Below are 17873 nucleotides of genomic sequence, written 5' to 3' on the forward strand. Positions count from 1 at the left end.
CAAATACAGCAAAATATTTAAATCTACATAAAGAAAAAAAAATAATAAAGAAGAACCTTCAAGTGATGCACCTTGCTATTACAACATATACCATTAAACAGGAATTGATTGCAAAGGCAGGGTAGCTTGGCTGCCTTTTTTTCTGTCTCCCTACCCAAAGAGACGAGAGGTGTTGGAGGCAGCAGCACCGACACTGTGCTGGTGATCTCTGCTCTCAGAAAGGCCACTGATGAGATGTTTTTTTCCTGCCGGGTCTTAACTTGAGCTGGAAATTGTCCTGCATACCAGGCTCCTTCACAGCTCCTTCACAGGCATCACGGCAGACCCAGCTCCAGCAGCACAAGCTGTGTCCCTGTGACGAGGATAAGGCGAGCAGGACCTGAGTTATCCAAACGAGCAGTGGTAAGGGGAAAGACGTGCGGAGGTATCTCAGTGCTTCACATTTGTAAATCAGGAATTCAATGCTGATGTCCCTATTTTCACTACCCTTCTATTCCAGGCTACTTCATATGTTTTTTTCTGTTTGTTTTATTTTTACAAAGGGCAAATCCTACCCCCGGGGATGCCAACAGGACACAGACAGTCCTTACCAACCCTTTGTAAAGGCAGGCTGCCACATTTAGAGTCAGTCTAGAGCTCCCCTTGATTTTCTGCCAGAAAGCCGCCACTCCTCTCCCTCCCACACGTGGCCCCTCAGTGCAGCACACGCCGAGCATCTCCCAGCAAAGCCAAAATACAGCCTTCCAGCCTACACACCTCTTGTCCCCACGTCCTCTTTCCCTCTGTGCGTGGAGAGGTTAATAGTGAGAGAACAACCAGCAACGCTTCCCTTTATTGTCGCTGTCAGCCACGAGCTTCACGCACTGCGCAGAGGCAGGCACTGCGCCGAACATAGGAGTATTTGTTTCCCCACTGCCTGCCTGTCACAGCCACGAGAAAAAATAACAAATTTCTCCACCACTAACAAATCTACCTGCAGGACGACTCAGTAGGACGCAGCAGCAACCCCACGGTACTTACAGAGAACAGGATTTCTTTACGTAGTCAAACCCCCAGGATTTTAAATGGAATTCAGCAACTTAGGTTCAAAATCCAAGCTCTCTTGATTGTAACTGCAGACTTGAGGGACTGAATCACTGAAAAAATTGGGTCTCAGACCGGTTGTGAACCAGGGAAATGGGAGCGCCTGTGTGACCACAGGTGGCTTAAGAGCAACTTCTCAGCACTCAGGAATTCAAAGGAAAAGTCGACACAGAGGGGGAAAAAAAGCATGTCATCGCCTGGCTTTGTGCATATTTACATAGCTCTGCTTGTGTGCTTGAATAGCTTTTGAAAAATAAATGGTCTCCGGCTTAATACCACTCACTTTAACACAAGCAGGTTTTGCTCATCCTTTCTGGGGAGCAGAGGGCAAGCCCTCAGCACAGGGCCAGGCCATGGCTGTGATGAGCAGGAGCAAGCCTTTTCTCCTCCTGGATTTTGATAATTCTACACTTTGGCACTGAATTTCTAATTCTCTCCTCTTTACAGGAACCCTGGAATGTTAATATACTATTCATTATGTATTTAAATGGAAAAAAAAAAAAAAGGTTTCAGAAATTCCAGTTCCCCCCCCAGATCACAACTGCTTTTCTGCACTTTCCCCCTGTTTACGAGGGAGACTTCTCACTGGATCCAAGTGGCAATAAAAGGCCTTGAGAGAGCTTGCAAATGGATTCTAAATTGATGCATAAAAGCTTCTTCCTCCCCTCAAATGGGAGGAAACTAATGAGTTTTAATTCCTTGGAAGGTTAGTTGCTTTGGTAGAAAAAGGATTTTCCATTAACAGCAAGTCACCTGGTTTGCAGACTGGTTTCCTCTATCCATGCATGTCCTGACCAAAAAGCCTTTGATTAAGACTGCATTTAATCATTCAAGAAATTACATGGAGTACTGCAGGAGCAGGTTTTACTTCATAAACGTTCAGAAGCAAGGACAGGGAAAATAGAATAAGCACGTTAGCCAGAAGCCAAAATGTGGGCACATGCACTGGCACTCTGGTACACAAGCAATCTTCATATGCTTGGAGAAGGATGCTAAAAACCAACAAAAGCAGCTTCAGAACCATGAAAAGAACAGCTAGGCGCCCACTCTCAAGCCAAGAATAATTATTTTTTCAGTAGATAACAGGGAGAGCCACAAAGAGCACTGCAAGGGGGCACTGAAACCCATTTTGGCCAAATGTGGCCCACATAAAAATGGCCCATGCAAAGCATCAAAGCCCTGTCACTGTCTTTCTCTCTCCATTTCATTCTGTGGGGCATTCACACCATGCAGGGACCTCCCCCCCTGCATCCTACGGATGCTGCAGCTCACTGCTGGCCAGAGCAGGATGCTCACAGGAAGATTTGCAAAGGGCAGCGTCTGGAATTGGTGAGCCGTGGAGAAGCAACGCGGTGCGGCCCCAGCAGATGCTCACCGCTCGGCATCTCTCATGATGCCCTGTGCACGGGGACAAGGCAGCATGTTGGTGCCAGCCGCATCCCCGCGTAACCACGGAGCAAGCCAGGGGAGCTGCAGGAGAGAAAACCAAAAAGAGAAACCTCAGGAGTGAGATTTATTGCTTCGTTAATAATATCCTTCCCTTCCCAGTGACCCCAGCGAAGAAAGAAAGGGCTGAGTGGCTTTATCTTTATTCAGTGCCGTGGTCCTTCTGGGACACTTGACCGTGATTGCATCATTTTCGGTGTCAGACTCGATAACGCACCGATTGTGTCTCCACATTTTTCCACGGCAGAGAACTCCCCCAGCAGCCGGGATGGTTAATGGGAACTGACGGGCTCCCGCGTCCGCCCGCGCGGCTCCCTTCGGCTTCCTGCTGCAGCACATTAACACAACAAATTAACATTGTAATTGCCTTTTAACTATTTATTGCTGTGGAAAAGGGGAAAGGGAAAAAAAAAATAAAAAAGAGACCGACCACAGGCAAGGACCCAGGAGAGAGCTTAGGCAAGCAGGTCGCAGTCTGCACCTCCGTTTATTTCTATTTATAGCCAGCCATTAAACTGTGCTAATAAACAGCCACCACAGGGCATGGCAAGTCCCTCGCTCAGGCACAGAAGAAGCAGTGAGTTAAATATATTCAGTGTGCACAGCTCACAGGACTGCTACCAAAATCACAGGGATGTAACAGCAGCCTCAGCACCTCTCAGTTAGGTCCATTCATGCAGCGGCAGGGGCACTGCAAGGTCACGCGCATGTGGCGTGTGTGTATGTACACCCAGCACGTAAATAACAGGATAAACCAAACAGGGCACATTCAAAGAAAAATACCCGGTACCAATGACTCAGATTTAACCAATTATTTCGGAAAAGGACAATTCGGAGCGGTTCATAAAGCAATTCATCGGGGAGAGAAGAGCCCTTTTATCCAAACAGTGGCACAACGCATCTGCCACCAATTTCTCCAGAGCAATAGCCTCAAGAAAAGTGTTTACCGTGCCTCTCCCTCACATGCAGTTGATTGTGATGCCACTTCCACATACACACAGCAGTTTCTACGGAGGGTTGAATCAAGTCCTCACATAACCTGCATGTTTAATCAGATTATCCAATGAAATAATACAGCCTTAAATGGAAAGTCTGCTACTCCCTCAAGCGTTTCTGGAAAAGCTTTCATTGCTTGTTCTTCTGCTTAAAACACACGAGCAGCACTGTCTTCTGCCTCTATTTTTAGATACCCAGACATCCGCAAAGCACCCATCACTTTGACTTCTGGATGCCAGTACCTCACACTCCTCATCGGATTACGGCAGCCAGAAGCACCACGTTAATCTATAAAGATGCAGGGCAGGCAAAACAACTGCAGCTTCTCTGATTGTGAGCAGACACAGGAGGAAGAAGTGCCTGCTGATGACGAGGTTTCTGTAAGGAAGGGAGAGAAAGCCCAGCAGGGTGCTGGGCTGGCTGTCCAGAAGCACAGCAGCACGTACCCAGCAGAGGAGCAAATGCAGAGCCTGGGTGAACGCCGGGGTTCCCAGCACCTTTCTTGCAGCCGATCAACAAGATGCTACACCACAGGTTTGCTTTTGGTCCCTCCTTGCCATGAGACCAACACCAGGACCAAATCCGCCCCTCGTGGTGCTCCATTCCTCCCAGCTGGGGATGCTCCAGGCTGAAGTCTTTCCAGCAAGGACATCCAGGCAGGGAAAGGCCTTTGATGAACCCTGAGCAGAAAGCACTGGAGCTGGCAAATCTCCGGGTGGATTTCACAGGTGGAAGGTCGCTGCAGAGCTCTGCCACAGGCAGTGTGTTTTCCAGATGCAAACCCTGCAAGAGCTGTAACACTTCTGATTATTGCACCCCATGGCCCCTTCTCTGGGTAGGCACACTGCCTTGCTATTGATTCACAATTTAATCCAGGGTCTCCAAATCAGTTATTTAAGCAACAATCCAATAGGTCACAAAATATGACCAGGCTCGGAGGTGGTACGGCACTGTGGGCTCTGTAGCGGCGAGGGAGCAGCGCAGTGGCCCAGCGCCGTGTTTAAGCCCCCACAAACACCACGTGTCACAACACGGCATGGTCCCAAGGGCGAAACTGGGGAAAAGTGACACAATCAGGACAGCACGCCGAGCAGCCTGGTTCATGGCTGCGCTCACACCCCAGGCCAGGACCCTGCGGTGAAACTCCCGTGGTGCTCAGCGCTGCTGCCCGGAGCTCCCCCACCACACCCAGGCTTGGGCACATCTGGAAATGCTGGAAAGGGCCCCAAAATGCAGCACCCAGGCACTGGTTTCCACCAGACCCATACAAACCCAGTTACCTATATAAGCTGCCACAGAGTAAAACCAACAAACCCCCGGCCACTTTTCCCCATCCCTGGCCACTAAAAAGCAATCACAGATGAATTCATTTCATTAAAATATCTATTCTGTTTATTTTCTCCTCCTTATGACCACACAGCCCAGGTAAAGCAGGTGGGAAGCATCCCCCTGCACCACCGCGCTCGGACAGTCCCCAGCTTCCAATGCTTCCTCCAGAGGGCAATTGGGTGGAAAGGGGGACATTTTGCAGTCATTACAATTTCATTTCATTTTTAACCGACAAGCTGCCATCTCAAAAGCTCCCTTGTGAGCAGGAGACAAGCAGCCTGGGGGGGGGAGAAGCAGGGGGGCTGCAGGAGCAGCCGGGATGCTGTTGGAGCCGGGGGGGCTGGCCCCTTGCCAGCCTGGTCTGCTGCCTGAAAAATAGCAGAGCTAATAACCTCAATTACAGCCCAGCCTCTCCGGGGGTAGGCGATGATGCCTTTGTTTATCTGAATCCCGATGCGAAAGCAAAGATTGTTTTCTGTCTGTGGGGGCACATGGCGTACAGACACTGGAGAAATAAGCAGCCTGCAGAAGGTCAGCTGTGCTTTCTTCCATAATTTACCCTAGATGCTAGCAGCCTTAGTATGCCTTCAGTTCTCCTTTGGGCTCCTGTTTTAATTTGGCAGTGAGTTGCCAGGAAGGTGGCTACTAATGTGTCAGCCTCAGCTCCCCCAGCCTCAGTCCACAGAGCTGGACCCTGACCGCATCAGGGAGGGCTCGCGGTGACCCAAGGGTGACCACAAAATAGGTGCAAGGGCTTTGTCAAGAGGCCTGGAGCTACTCTGTAACAGTATGTGGGGCCTGATTATCAACATACTTGTTTTGTGACTCTATTAGGTGGATAGAGATGCCCAGAAGGAGCAGGTAGAAAGACAACAGCCATGACTCTTGAGATATGGCCCAGGAGAGCCGCATCTCAATGGATATTTGAAACTTAAGCAGTGCTGGACCTCTTGCAATTTTCCTCTGTATTTACACACCTAGAACTACATGGAGATGGATCAGAAGCATTCCAAAACCCACAAGAGAAATCCAGAAGGATCAGGTAGAGAAACCACCTCCTTCACCATCACATAAAGGACCAGAAAATGGAGCATGCAGCACCCACACAGGGATGAGAAAACACAGCACGCACAGAGGAGAGGTCTGCCTCTATCACCATGAAGAAAAATCAGCTACGCAGAGCCTTCATGGAAGAGGACCGTTGCTATAAAATCCTTTGTCATATTTAAGTGCTGTTCCTGCTGATAAAATGAGCTGTGCCTCCATTCACGCACGGCTTCCCTCCGCGTGTCGCTGGACACGGGGCCCTGCAGGCTCGGCCAGGCACTGGGATCTGCCAGATGGTCCATACGGATGGTCCTGCACCACAGCTGGAAGGTGGTGCTCGCTTTGCTGCATTTTTTTTTTTGTTTGTTTTTAATATAAAAAGCCACGTGAAGAGCTATTTCAGTTTGAGGTTCCCCTCAGCAAGCCCAAGCGTGCCATTCACTGTGCTGCTGGCAAAATGCCTTCAGTCTGCATGTGTATAAACCCCACTGTGGCTGAACTTACGTAACTGAAGTTACATTTTAGCAATTCCCTTACAAAGCAGAGGCCATCAGTCAGCACTTGTGAACATGTCACAAGCCAAGCATACGCCCTACATACACACACAAGACACAAAGACTTTGTTTACCTGGAACAGCGTAAATCCAAAGACACATCTCAAAACTCCTGTTCCCACTCGGCAGAGGCAGGCAGACACACGACTTCTTCCTGGTAGAAGCCAGTGAAAACATACAACGCATGTTTTTGGCAGCCTGAAGCTTGGTGGAATGTGTTAGCAGGGTGTGGGAGATGTATTTACAGAGATGGACTAAAACCTGCCACTCCTCACAGCGAGGTCACGCTGCCCACGGGTTTTGTCTGCGGAAAGCCAGCACCTAACAAGCAATACAGCGGCTCACGCTGGATACCCCTGCCTCAGGCGAAGAGTCAAATCTTTTCCTAGCTAAGAGAGCCTTGCAATTTAACCTTTGCCTGATTTCACACATGACCGGCTCTTAAAAAAAATATTACAGCAGAACAACTGCGAAAAGAGGAGGAGGGAGTTAGGGTACCTCTGACCTTGTTTGCTTGCATTAAGCAAGGAGACACGAGAGGGGGAGGTGGGTGTCTAGCACAGCCACGCTAACCCCTGCCAAGGGCACAAGCTAGCCACAAAGTCACGTCTTATCAGCCATGGAGGCCTGCTGGAAGTCTCACAGACGTACAGGAGGAGCCATGGCCTTGTCTTCCCTGGCTGACCATCACCTGAGCACGGGGCTCGGCCATGCTGCACCTCTGCTGGAGTCCTCACAGCCCAGCTCCTCAGCCTGGGCCTTCTGAATTCAAAGTGTTTTTCCTCCTTTAAGGACATTAAAAACGCACAGAACATGGAGCTGGCAGTTTACCCTGCACACATCACTTGATTTTTCAGTAAAATCACATAACCACCAAACAAACGATCGGGCTCATCAGCCACTCTCCCTCAACAGCTTCTCCAGGCCCAGGGCCCCAAATCCTCCTCTGCAGGAGGAGCTCGCTGGTAGCACTATTCCTGGCACATTTTGGCACTGTGATGGAAGCTGCGACATTAATGGCCCAGGCAAAGGCACGCAGAGCAGCAGCAGCAGCTGGAATGGCCCCAGGAACACAAAAAATACAGCAGGACCGGGGCCAGCTGGAAGCAGCACCACAGCGCTGTGGGACAGGTAGGCCCGGCCTGAGTGACTGAGCGGATAACCGCGTGCCCCGTAACGCTGAATTTAAGTCATTCTACATTTAAAAGTAAGGTTTGGTTAAACGGCTGTGTAGCAACTCAATTAACACATTAAAAAGTGCTTTGATTTTCAAGCTTTGGGAAAACAGAGACAGTAAAGGATGCTTTCTGCACCCCATAAGATGAGAGGGAAGGGCAGTGGGGTCGCTGCTGCTGTTTGTGGGGGATCTCTGGGCTGGAGGCCGAGGGGCGGCTGGCAATGTCCCTGTGTGCCGGGGGAGATGCGCCGGGAGATACCCTGGCTCTCAGGGGCTGAGGATGTGGAGCAGGAAAAGATTTCCCGGAGAAAACGGCTCGTGACACTGAGTGGTTCTGAAGTTTGTGGAAAGCGCCCTGAGACGACTAAATAAAAACATGTCACCGAGATCATCTCATCCTCACGGAAAACAATTTTGTTCTGAACAGAAAGCAGTATCTCCCAATTCTGAGCTCAGATAAATTTGAAATGTAGTTAAGTTTTCCAAGTAACTCCTCAGCTACTGCTTACAACCCTAATTATTTAAAAGCACATTTGTTCTTGAGAATGTCTTTAATCTTGCACGTGCACACCCATACATTACCTTTGTCAATAAAGAGACACAGATTTCATTAAAATCAAAAATTAATTTTTAAACCAAAACAATCACTCATGACCTGACTGGAGGTTTATGTGGAACAGTAAATGATTGTATGGACCTATACATATTTCATTTTTAGCCTCTTAAAAAGTTGCTCTACTGTGAAATTTTGAAGTAAAATTAAGCAATTTATTTGTATATCTGTACCACTGTACAGGGGTGTACTGCTCAGGCTTGTGGGTACCAGATAACCATAAAGAGGCCTCTACTACTTTTTAAGTTTCTTTCCAAGGTTGTTGTACACATTATTATATGTTACTATAGCCCAAAAAAATTAACCAAATTTGACATCTCTTCATATACACACACACTTCTGCTAAAGATCTTATAACCTGCACAGACCAAAGTACACCAAGGGAATACTTCTATTCTACACATGATATTAGAGATGCTCAGAGGATACATTCATGGTTGTTTTCAGGGTTGTAATGATGCCTACAACCAGATAAAACCAAGCCCAGCCCCTGCAACTTGCCAGTCTCACCCAAGCACCCACCACCAGGCTCCCCTGTTCCAGGCACCAGCAATTCTGGGGGGTGCCCTGGCTCTCAGCTTCATTTTCTTCCCCTTCATTGGCACTTCCAAGCTTTCCAAGGGAAGCCCCAACTCTAATAATCCAAGCCCTAGCCCCGCAGAGGCTCCAGCTCAGCACTACAGAGAACATGGGGAGAAGAGCAAATGGCTTTGGCCATTGCTTCTCTTCTGCATCAGACGAGCTCACCTGCTGTTCACCACTAACAAAAGGACAAAGAAGGAACCCCGCCAGCTCCTCAGCCCTACAAAGCACCACAGCCTTTAGCTGTCAAGGAAAGCAAGGAGGCTGTCTCCAAGCCCCACGCAGGACCACTTTCCCCCAGCCAGCTGGGCAGCAGAGGGGCTTTGCATTTCAGACGGAGCCTCCAGCTCACTTTGTGTAATAACCCTATGATTTAGATATCAAGGCCAGGCCAATGAGGGCTCAGTAGCAGCAATCACAGTATTTTCAGCCATCTAACCTAGTGCAGAAGCCCTTCTGTAATTCCCTCTTCCTAGCACATTATCTTTAATCATAGGCATAATAGAGGTTCAATTTGAGCCCTCAGCTGCATTTTGTTCCTTATTATTCACAGTGCTGCATTTTCCTCAGCAATAAACAATTTTCCCCCATTTCATTTTGCATTGATCTGCCTCAAAGTTCAAAGAGGTTTTTTAAGGTTTTTACAGCCCTATGTGGAAGGTCCCAGCCAGTAATGAATGAAGATAGAAACTCAGGGCTTTTCCCCAGAAAATTGAATTGCACAAAGCAACTGCCAGGAGAGTACCCACTTTCTTTGTTCCCTTTCAGAGAGCATCCTTGGCAATTTGATAATTATTTGCAGCCATTTGCCAACACCTGTTTCATCCAAAGCCCACCATCAAGGGTTGCTCCAGCATGTACACTGGCTGGTCAGCCTGCAGCCTGCCCCAGCCCAGTCCCAGAGGAGCGTGCCCACCTCCACGCTTTATTATCCTAGGTCTGGCCTTCACTTCTTTCCTCCAGTACTTTCTGAACAAGCAACATCTTTAAGCAATACTAACAGTCTCAACCATTTAAAAAGAAAGTTGCCAAAACATGAGATTAATCCAGCCTGTGTAAATACACAGTTTTCCCTTAATTGACTCTTTAAATGCACCTGTGTCGATGCAGGCACCACAGCAATGTATCAGCTTGAAAGACTGAAAGGTCTACTCCCCCCTAGAGGCATCTGGGCTAACATTTCATAAATTACAATCATGTTTTCCTTTTCTGTTAATATTTTCATTCCAAAGGTCATTTAACACACACACACACACTCACAAAGCACAGGAAGATGAAGGAAGCTGCTTGATTCCCCCACTTGGAAATCAGTTGCTCCATCAGCAATGCAAATACAAAACCTCTGTACAAAGATAGATCTATCTAGCAGCGAGCACACTCACCTGGAAAATGCACTTGACCATCCAAGCCACAGGAGCAGGCGGACCCACTTCTCCAGGTGTACACGAGGTTACCAAAAACATCAGATTGTCTTAGCTAAGCTGGGTGCTTGAGCTCAGCACCTTCACGCTACCCTTCAGTCACCAGCCTTGGACAGGAGCTCCTGCAGCCACCCAGATGGACCAAAGCTTACGGGGACGCCACGTCTGCTCTGTTGCCCCAGCTGGCGTCACTAGCAAGGGATGCTTGGTCCCAGCCCAGCCACTGCCTGAGCAGCACCTGGACAAAGGGAATATTATTTATACACAGACCTGAAAGCTTTTGATGAGGGATCCATAAATGGTTAACTCGCTGCCTTAAATATGTAAGGAGCACAACGTTATGTCTTACTACTATCATATGAGGCTGAGAAGGTCTGCGTGCTCCCATCCTAGAAGGTGTCAGAAGCTTAATATTAATTAAATAGCAGATTTAAGGTTATTGCTCATAATCACAGCTGTGATCTGAATTATTGCTTGATGATATTCCCCTTTTGCTCGCTTGCTGCTTTTGATTGATTATTTGCATTTGCTGGTTTATAATGGGCATCTATTGCTTTGAACAGAGCCATCCTTTTTGATTCTAACTGCATTACATCCTCTGGTCAGATGATGGATTGGACTTTTGAGCAGACCATAAACACCAGCCCGTTCTTGCTAGCGCGATATGTATCTATGTTCCATATTCGCTCTTCAGTGTATCCTGTATTCAATCATCCCTATATTCATTTCTCCTGATATTATTATTATTAGCCTTAGGGAACTTGTTTTATAGGCTATTTAGTTTGAATTAAGCATGTATGTCAGTCATTTCTTGTTTCTAAAAACACAGACTATAAATGATAGCGTTTATGCCCAGATTCAGCTTTGGATTAGCTTCCAATCCTTACCTATATCTAAAGTATTATTATTATTATTATTACTATTATTAGTAAAACAACTGCTAGATTCTCAATCAAAGACTTCCACACACATTTCCATGGGCTTTTTAGTAGATTCATTAGGCATAGAAAGAAAAAGGAATTTCCAGCTAACAACTTTCTTGTTTAATCAGATGTGGTCTCAACAGAAAAAGGCCTTTTGCCATTTTTTTGACCAATATACTGATATTTTATCCAGGTTCATCTTTGTTTCAAGTACATAGAGATTCATCGAAATTGCTATTTATAAGTTGACAAGGTCATCTAGGAAAAAGTAAACACGCAGACACTGTGGTAAGGGACTGACCACTTTTATCCAGCTTGAACAAGGTTGAATCAGTGCACTGTTGGTGTAAATTAAGTGCACACAACCTCAAACAACCACGTGCACAACTTAGAATGAAATGTTCAGACATGTAATCAGACATTTCCCCACCCTTCTTCTGAAGCAGCCTTATTACTAAGGCTAATTAGCCTAATTCTAAGGCTTTGTCCCCTTCCCACGAGTTTGCTAGCAAAGCACCCCTCAGATGACACAGCCCTCAGATTGTTCCCCATCATCCCTGCACTTTCTTCGCCCACAAATGACTCACAGAAACCTCTCTGGGGTTTTCTCAACTCATCAGCATCGTTTGCAAGAGAGGGGAGGGTGCTGTCGCCTGCTGCTCTACGCCCCTTTGGAGCAAGGGTGAGTCACCATCTCCTAATTTTGGCCTGAAACCCACAGATCGTCTAACACGACTGAACGCAGAGCAGTCACGTTGCAGGCACAGCACAGGGAAGTCACTTCCCTGCTCCTGCAGTGGGCACTGCTCAGCCTCAGTGATTTCTCTTTACTCTGACTCACAATTTCTTTCAGGGTGCTATCCATGTCTTGATTGTTTTGGTGGCTTTTTGTTTCAAGTTTCCAACTCATTCAAAATCACAATGCATTTGCAGCATACCCACTTCTGGAGGCATTTACTGTAACAGGACAGTCCTTAGACTTGTGCAGCGTGAGCTGGCGTGGTTTTGTCACATACCATGGGACAAAGCCCTGCATTAGTCAGCCGCAGATCTACAGGACAAGCAGCCTAAAGCGCAGCAGCGGATTATGAAACTATTTTGTCACATCTGCACTGGAAGATTAAAAGCTGTCAAATGATTATCGTCTTGGAAATAGGTTCTCTAGCAAAGTGAAGATTGAAAACAGCTGGGACTGCATCATCTGAGCTGAGCACTGTTAAAACTGGCAGACTATTTGCTTTCTCTGCTATTTTTACATATTATCCAGCCACCTGACCAGATATTCTGGTTTGCAGGGAAGCCTTAAACTAGGTACAATTTTTCAGATGGAGATTTTCCTCAACCTTTGGTATGCATTAGACAGGGTATTTGGGATAGAAAGATAGACAAAAAAAGTCACGTCCTCCAAATCTGGGTTGAAAGCAAAGCATCTGTGAGCCAAAACATGAACTGGAAAGACAAATCTAATCTCGATGACAATTCTTGTTCTCTATGACTCCATAAGTAGCAGTATCAAAGCAAAATGACCACCCCCCCACACGCTGGCAGCATGCCTTTAAATCTAAGGAATTAAAGTGAAACCAAAAAATCATCAGCAAATCATGCTCCTGGTCACCAGATGCAGCAGCGGGCATCCCTGCACAGCATACCACGATTCAAGCCCTGGAGTACGTGGGGACTTAGTCAGTGCCCTGCAGCCCAGCACATCAAGCGATGACTCAGAAATGGCTTTGAGAGCAGAGGCATCCTGGGGGACAGGACTGCAGGAGTACAAGGCATCATGTCCTCTCCGTTTAATCCTTGCTAATGCAAGCAAGCTACAGGACTCCGTTTATAACAGTAGCTTTAAAAATAATCCTTTAACCACCAAAGCAGCAATATTGGTCACGGCGTATTGCATTTGCATCCTACTGTAGGGATTCACACGTGTGTATCTGTACCCAGAGATGGGGCACGCAGAACAGGAAGAAATGGGTGCGCTGAGCAGCCGCAGTGGGGATGCGAGCTCCAGCTGAATTGTGTTCATCTCATTAACCTGCCAGCTGTAGCACTCTGATGATACAGATATTTCCCCGAGAGCCCTGATTCATTGGGTCATAGAGATCAGAAGCTTTAGGAGAAAATGGGGGGGGGGTAAAGATATTTTTATGCCTGTCTTAGAAGGTCAGGATTTCAGGGTTTGTTTCTTTAAACATCTAAGTCCTGATCTCAGAAACAGCCTTGCTGAAATGCTACGGCATCAAGAGATCCCATTTTTAGGTACTCATGCTTGTAGGGTAATGATACACCAAGGGTCGCAGGCAGACAGTCCAATATAAAAAGTGTTATTTGTGATAACATAGATTAAAGTCATGAACTGGCAGTGATGGACCTAATTAGAACTCCTTATTAGCCCTAATGGACATATTTTTGGGTTTGCTCGTTCCATTATATACACAACCATGGTAGAAAGGGCCCCCATAACTCCAGCATCATCCCATCTACCACTGAAGCCTATGCTTCACATCAGGAAATCCACACATCACCCCACAAACACATCACATCACACAAAGGTACTTCAAGCTCCGTGGCACTTCACACAGCGCCTACAGAGCACGTCTGATCAAGGAGCAGAGTGGTTAGATCAAGGAGCAGAGTGGTTAACCACAAGGTCCAAACCCACACCACCTCTGGCGATTTCTGAATCTTCATTCTCCGTTTGTGAACAGCTCCTTCCCAGTGCTACAAGGACCACAGGCTGTCACGAGAGAGGATCAGAGCAGAGACTTTGTCCCAGGCTTTGTATCAACCCTGTGGGTCCCAGGAGGCACACAGACAGGAGCATTGCAGATACCTTTGCTGGCAGAAGTGACAGAACTGCCACGCTTCCTGGATCTAATTCCTTCAAACTCTGAGGAAATAGATTATTTCAGGACTAAGACTGCTTGAAGGGAACAGTTGTCACCATGATTTTCAACATGAGGATGTTACAGGAAGACAGAGGATGTCAATTCACAGCCTCCTAGGTACAGTAATTAGGAGGAACTATCAACTCCACATCTACCTGGGGCCTGCAGCCTGCACTCGTGAGCTTATTTGAAGTATACAGACACATAAAACATCTCATGAATACCTGGAGATTCACAGTGTGAGCCTTCTAATAAGTGAGCACTCAGGAACATTACGAAAAAAAGTTAGGACTCTTAAATAAATTCCATGCTGGGCACCTGATTTGTAAATGTTGTGTTCAACCAAACAAAGAGCAGAGCCACCTCAGCCTCCTGCCTGCACAGCAAAACCTCTCGGCTGGGTTCAGAACAAGTGACAGACAACTTACCCACTCAATTACTCACAGAAGATATCCAACAGATACGTGCTAAATATTAGGGAGTTAGATAACACTTTAATTAAGCTTAATATTTTGAATAACATGGAACCATTTGTAGTAATTTCATATTCCATAGAGAAAATAAGAGGGTGTTCTCTACCAAGGAATAATCTGAAAGGAAGCTTCATTAAAAGAAGCCAATTTCCCCATCCCTGTACGTTTATGACAAGCTGGCTATTCCAATTTATTTTGAAGTTTTACATTCTGAACCTGCTACCCTGAACGTGGTGGACACAGAGAAAAAGACCTTCCTGAGCTACAGAGCCCCAAATTTCCATACATGGTGCAGGAGACAAAGCAAAGCAATTCAGCAGGGTTCTTCAGCACGCTTAATACCTCAAAGGGAGATAATAAAACTCAAACCCACCAGCATCTGTGCTTAAATATCCATAGAGAGAAGCAGGAGATAGGTGAATGTTGTTACACATTTCAGTTGACCTGCCCAGTGTCCCATATGGCTTGTACAAGGTGTTTTCAACAAATGGTATTAACTCACTTTGTTTCCTACAAGATACCGATTTCCAATATTTTTAACAAGTCCTTTGAAACATACTGTGATGCTTGCGTTTATTGCTTGAATAGGTCTGAGGTCTCAGGTGCAAAGCACTGCCTGGGGGCAACATGCCTCTCCACCAGGAACTCGATTACAGGAAAAATCCACACCGATACACAGAAGAACTGTACTATTATAAGAAAGCAAGTGATTTGGACAAGAGATGAGCAGAGTTTTGCCACACACACCTCCAAATTTTCACCTATTGCCAATAGGTCACCAGGGAAATATTGATTTATAATAGGATTCAGCTTCTCAAATGAGCCTTTAATTTGGTGGACCTAAAATCCCCATTATTCCACGCACTCTGGGCTGGACTTGCATACGTTCTTTTTCTTCAAAATGAGCTCTCTCCTATGCCAAACCTGCCATCCTGCCTTATTTATTATTGACCCGTCACAGTTTGGAAATGTAGCTTAAAATAAATGAGCCTGAATGCCACTGGCTCTAGAGTTATTAAACTGCCTGGCATTGAGGAAATTGCTTTTCATAAACATCCTGAGCTCTTCTGCTTTTTCCTTAAAGTGTTTAATACACTGAGAGTCGAAGTTAATCTGAATCAGTCTGCAGACTGAATTACTAATGAGAATGGAAGATGTATTATTGTTCAATATTGAAAGACTCAAGTTAAAGGACAGAGCGGAGGAAAAAAAGTTTCCAATATACAAATAATATTCTTTTTACGTGCTGTCACTTGACCCACTAGCTAATCCATAAAAGAAATGCCTCCATTTTCTCAGTCGGAGGGAGCACACAGAGGATGGTTGTTCCAGGTCTCCTCCATCACAGATCCCAAATCTCACTGCCTACACCAGCATCTTTCTGCAGAATGGCAATATGGACGTTAAGAGCTGATCACAAAATTAATACGGTGATTTCCACAGTACTGTACACAGCCTTAGACATACAGTAAATATTTTGCAGCTAATTCCCTATTTGACACCTTTGGTAGTATTCAGGAGTGCCATTTCTGTGCTAGCACCCTTCGGCACACAGAGAGGGGTGTACAATGGGTGCAGAGGCTTGGTTAGAAAGCCTGGTGTGTTGTTGTGATGAATGTCAAGGGGAGCACGAGCTTCCCTTCCCTCTGCCAACTCAGCAGGGGGACGCCAAACCCAGGCAGATTCACCAGGGATGCCTGCTGGATCCCTCAGCAGCCCCATCGCTCTTTCAGCTTGGAGCTGCTTCTACCCAATATCCACCAAAACTGAAGTTCAAAAAACTGAAAGGAGCAACGAAGTTTCCAGTCCTCATTCCAATTTTGAGTCCCAGTAGGGCAAAGGGATGAACACCAGCTGATGGCACAAACAAAACCTGGACATTCCAGCTTCATTCGGCCTGCGAATTTGCACCTGCGTGATGCTAAACGAGGCCAACTCCGCCGCCATCACATTTACAAGATGTAAAATCTAGCCAAGCTCTCGTCGGTAATGAATTCCAGTTTGTGGTGCCTCTAAATTGAGGGGAACGAGCACTCCTCCTCGCTCGGGGAAGAGCAGAGCCGAGGCCCCGTCGGGGTTGCTACGCAACCGCGGCCTGCACATGGCTGATAACACTCGGGCATTATTTCCCCGCCTGACTGCACCTCAGAACAAAGCCCGGCTAATGAAGCTTTCAGGCGCTCTTGGCTCTGCCTTTGACGGCTCAGCGCGGGTTTTCCTTGCGCCTGTGTGACAGGCACAGCAGCGACTCGATGTCCCCTCCAGCCACAGACGTCTCCGGAGCTGGACGGAGGAAAGGCCCGATGGATGGAGAGGGCAGGGTTGAAGAAGAGTGGCAAAATGCCCGGCCCATAAACACCCATATCCAAAATGGAGGGCAGCCACACATGCGGTGAAACAAGGCCCTCAGATGATAGGCCGTCAGATGGAGGAAATGCCTGATGGAGAGCATTTGCTGGGTTGGAGAAGAGCAGCAAAACGCCCAGCCCATAAAAGCCTGTGTCCAAAATGGAGGGCAGCCAGGCACACCACAAAACAAGGCCCAGGCCACAAACCAACCAGGCACCCTCTGCTGCCCACGTATCCATCAGACCTAACACCCTTATTACACCACAGCGGGGTACGGATACAGCTCTGTCGCAGTACATTTGACCCCAACTTTCTTACATAGCCTATGTATAACAAACCCCTCTTCTGCTGAACAAATAGGTACAGCAGGAGCAGCCATCGCTGCGAGCAGCACCGGCTCACCCCCACACAAGCAGCCAGGTGATGCTGAAGCAGCCACATTTTGTAACTGGGATGGTCTCACCCTCCACCACTGCCAAACCCTCACAGGGACAGCTGCTTCCCACAGAAGGACCTACTTGCCCTCCCCATCTTTGCACTGATGGCCAGAGCCACCCTTTACCAGTTTGTTTTACAGCAAAACACAGGAAAATGAGGAGCAGCTCCTTGGCCCTCTAAATTCCTGTCTGCTGTAACAGGACTGCGTGAAATACACTGCAGATGCCAGATGATCCTGGAGCGACAAGGTAGTGAGGAAGAGCTGACAACACATGCAACGTGAGCCTGCCAAAGCACCCAGACATACCTCAGAAGCTTAAACAGGGACAAATCCCTGCAGCCGAACATTTTCTAGACAGCACGTGCTGTCTAGAAAACACATTGGGTTTCACTAGGAAACAACTGTGAGCTAAGTCAGGGCATGAATTCAAAGCCAGGTCACAATTCTGCACCCTGTACTATTTCAACCCACTCATTATGTGCTAGTGGCAGCTTCAGTGATGCTGGCTTTAGGCAGGTGCCTATCCACAAACCTAGAGCAAAACTGTAGCTGC

The sequence above is a fragment of the Netta rufina genome, assembly GCF_964035555.1.
Source record: "Netta rufina genome assembly, chromosome: 16".
Lineage (NCBI taxonomy): Eukaryota > Metazoa > Chordata > Aves > Anseriformes > Anatidae > Netta > Netta rufina.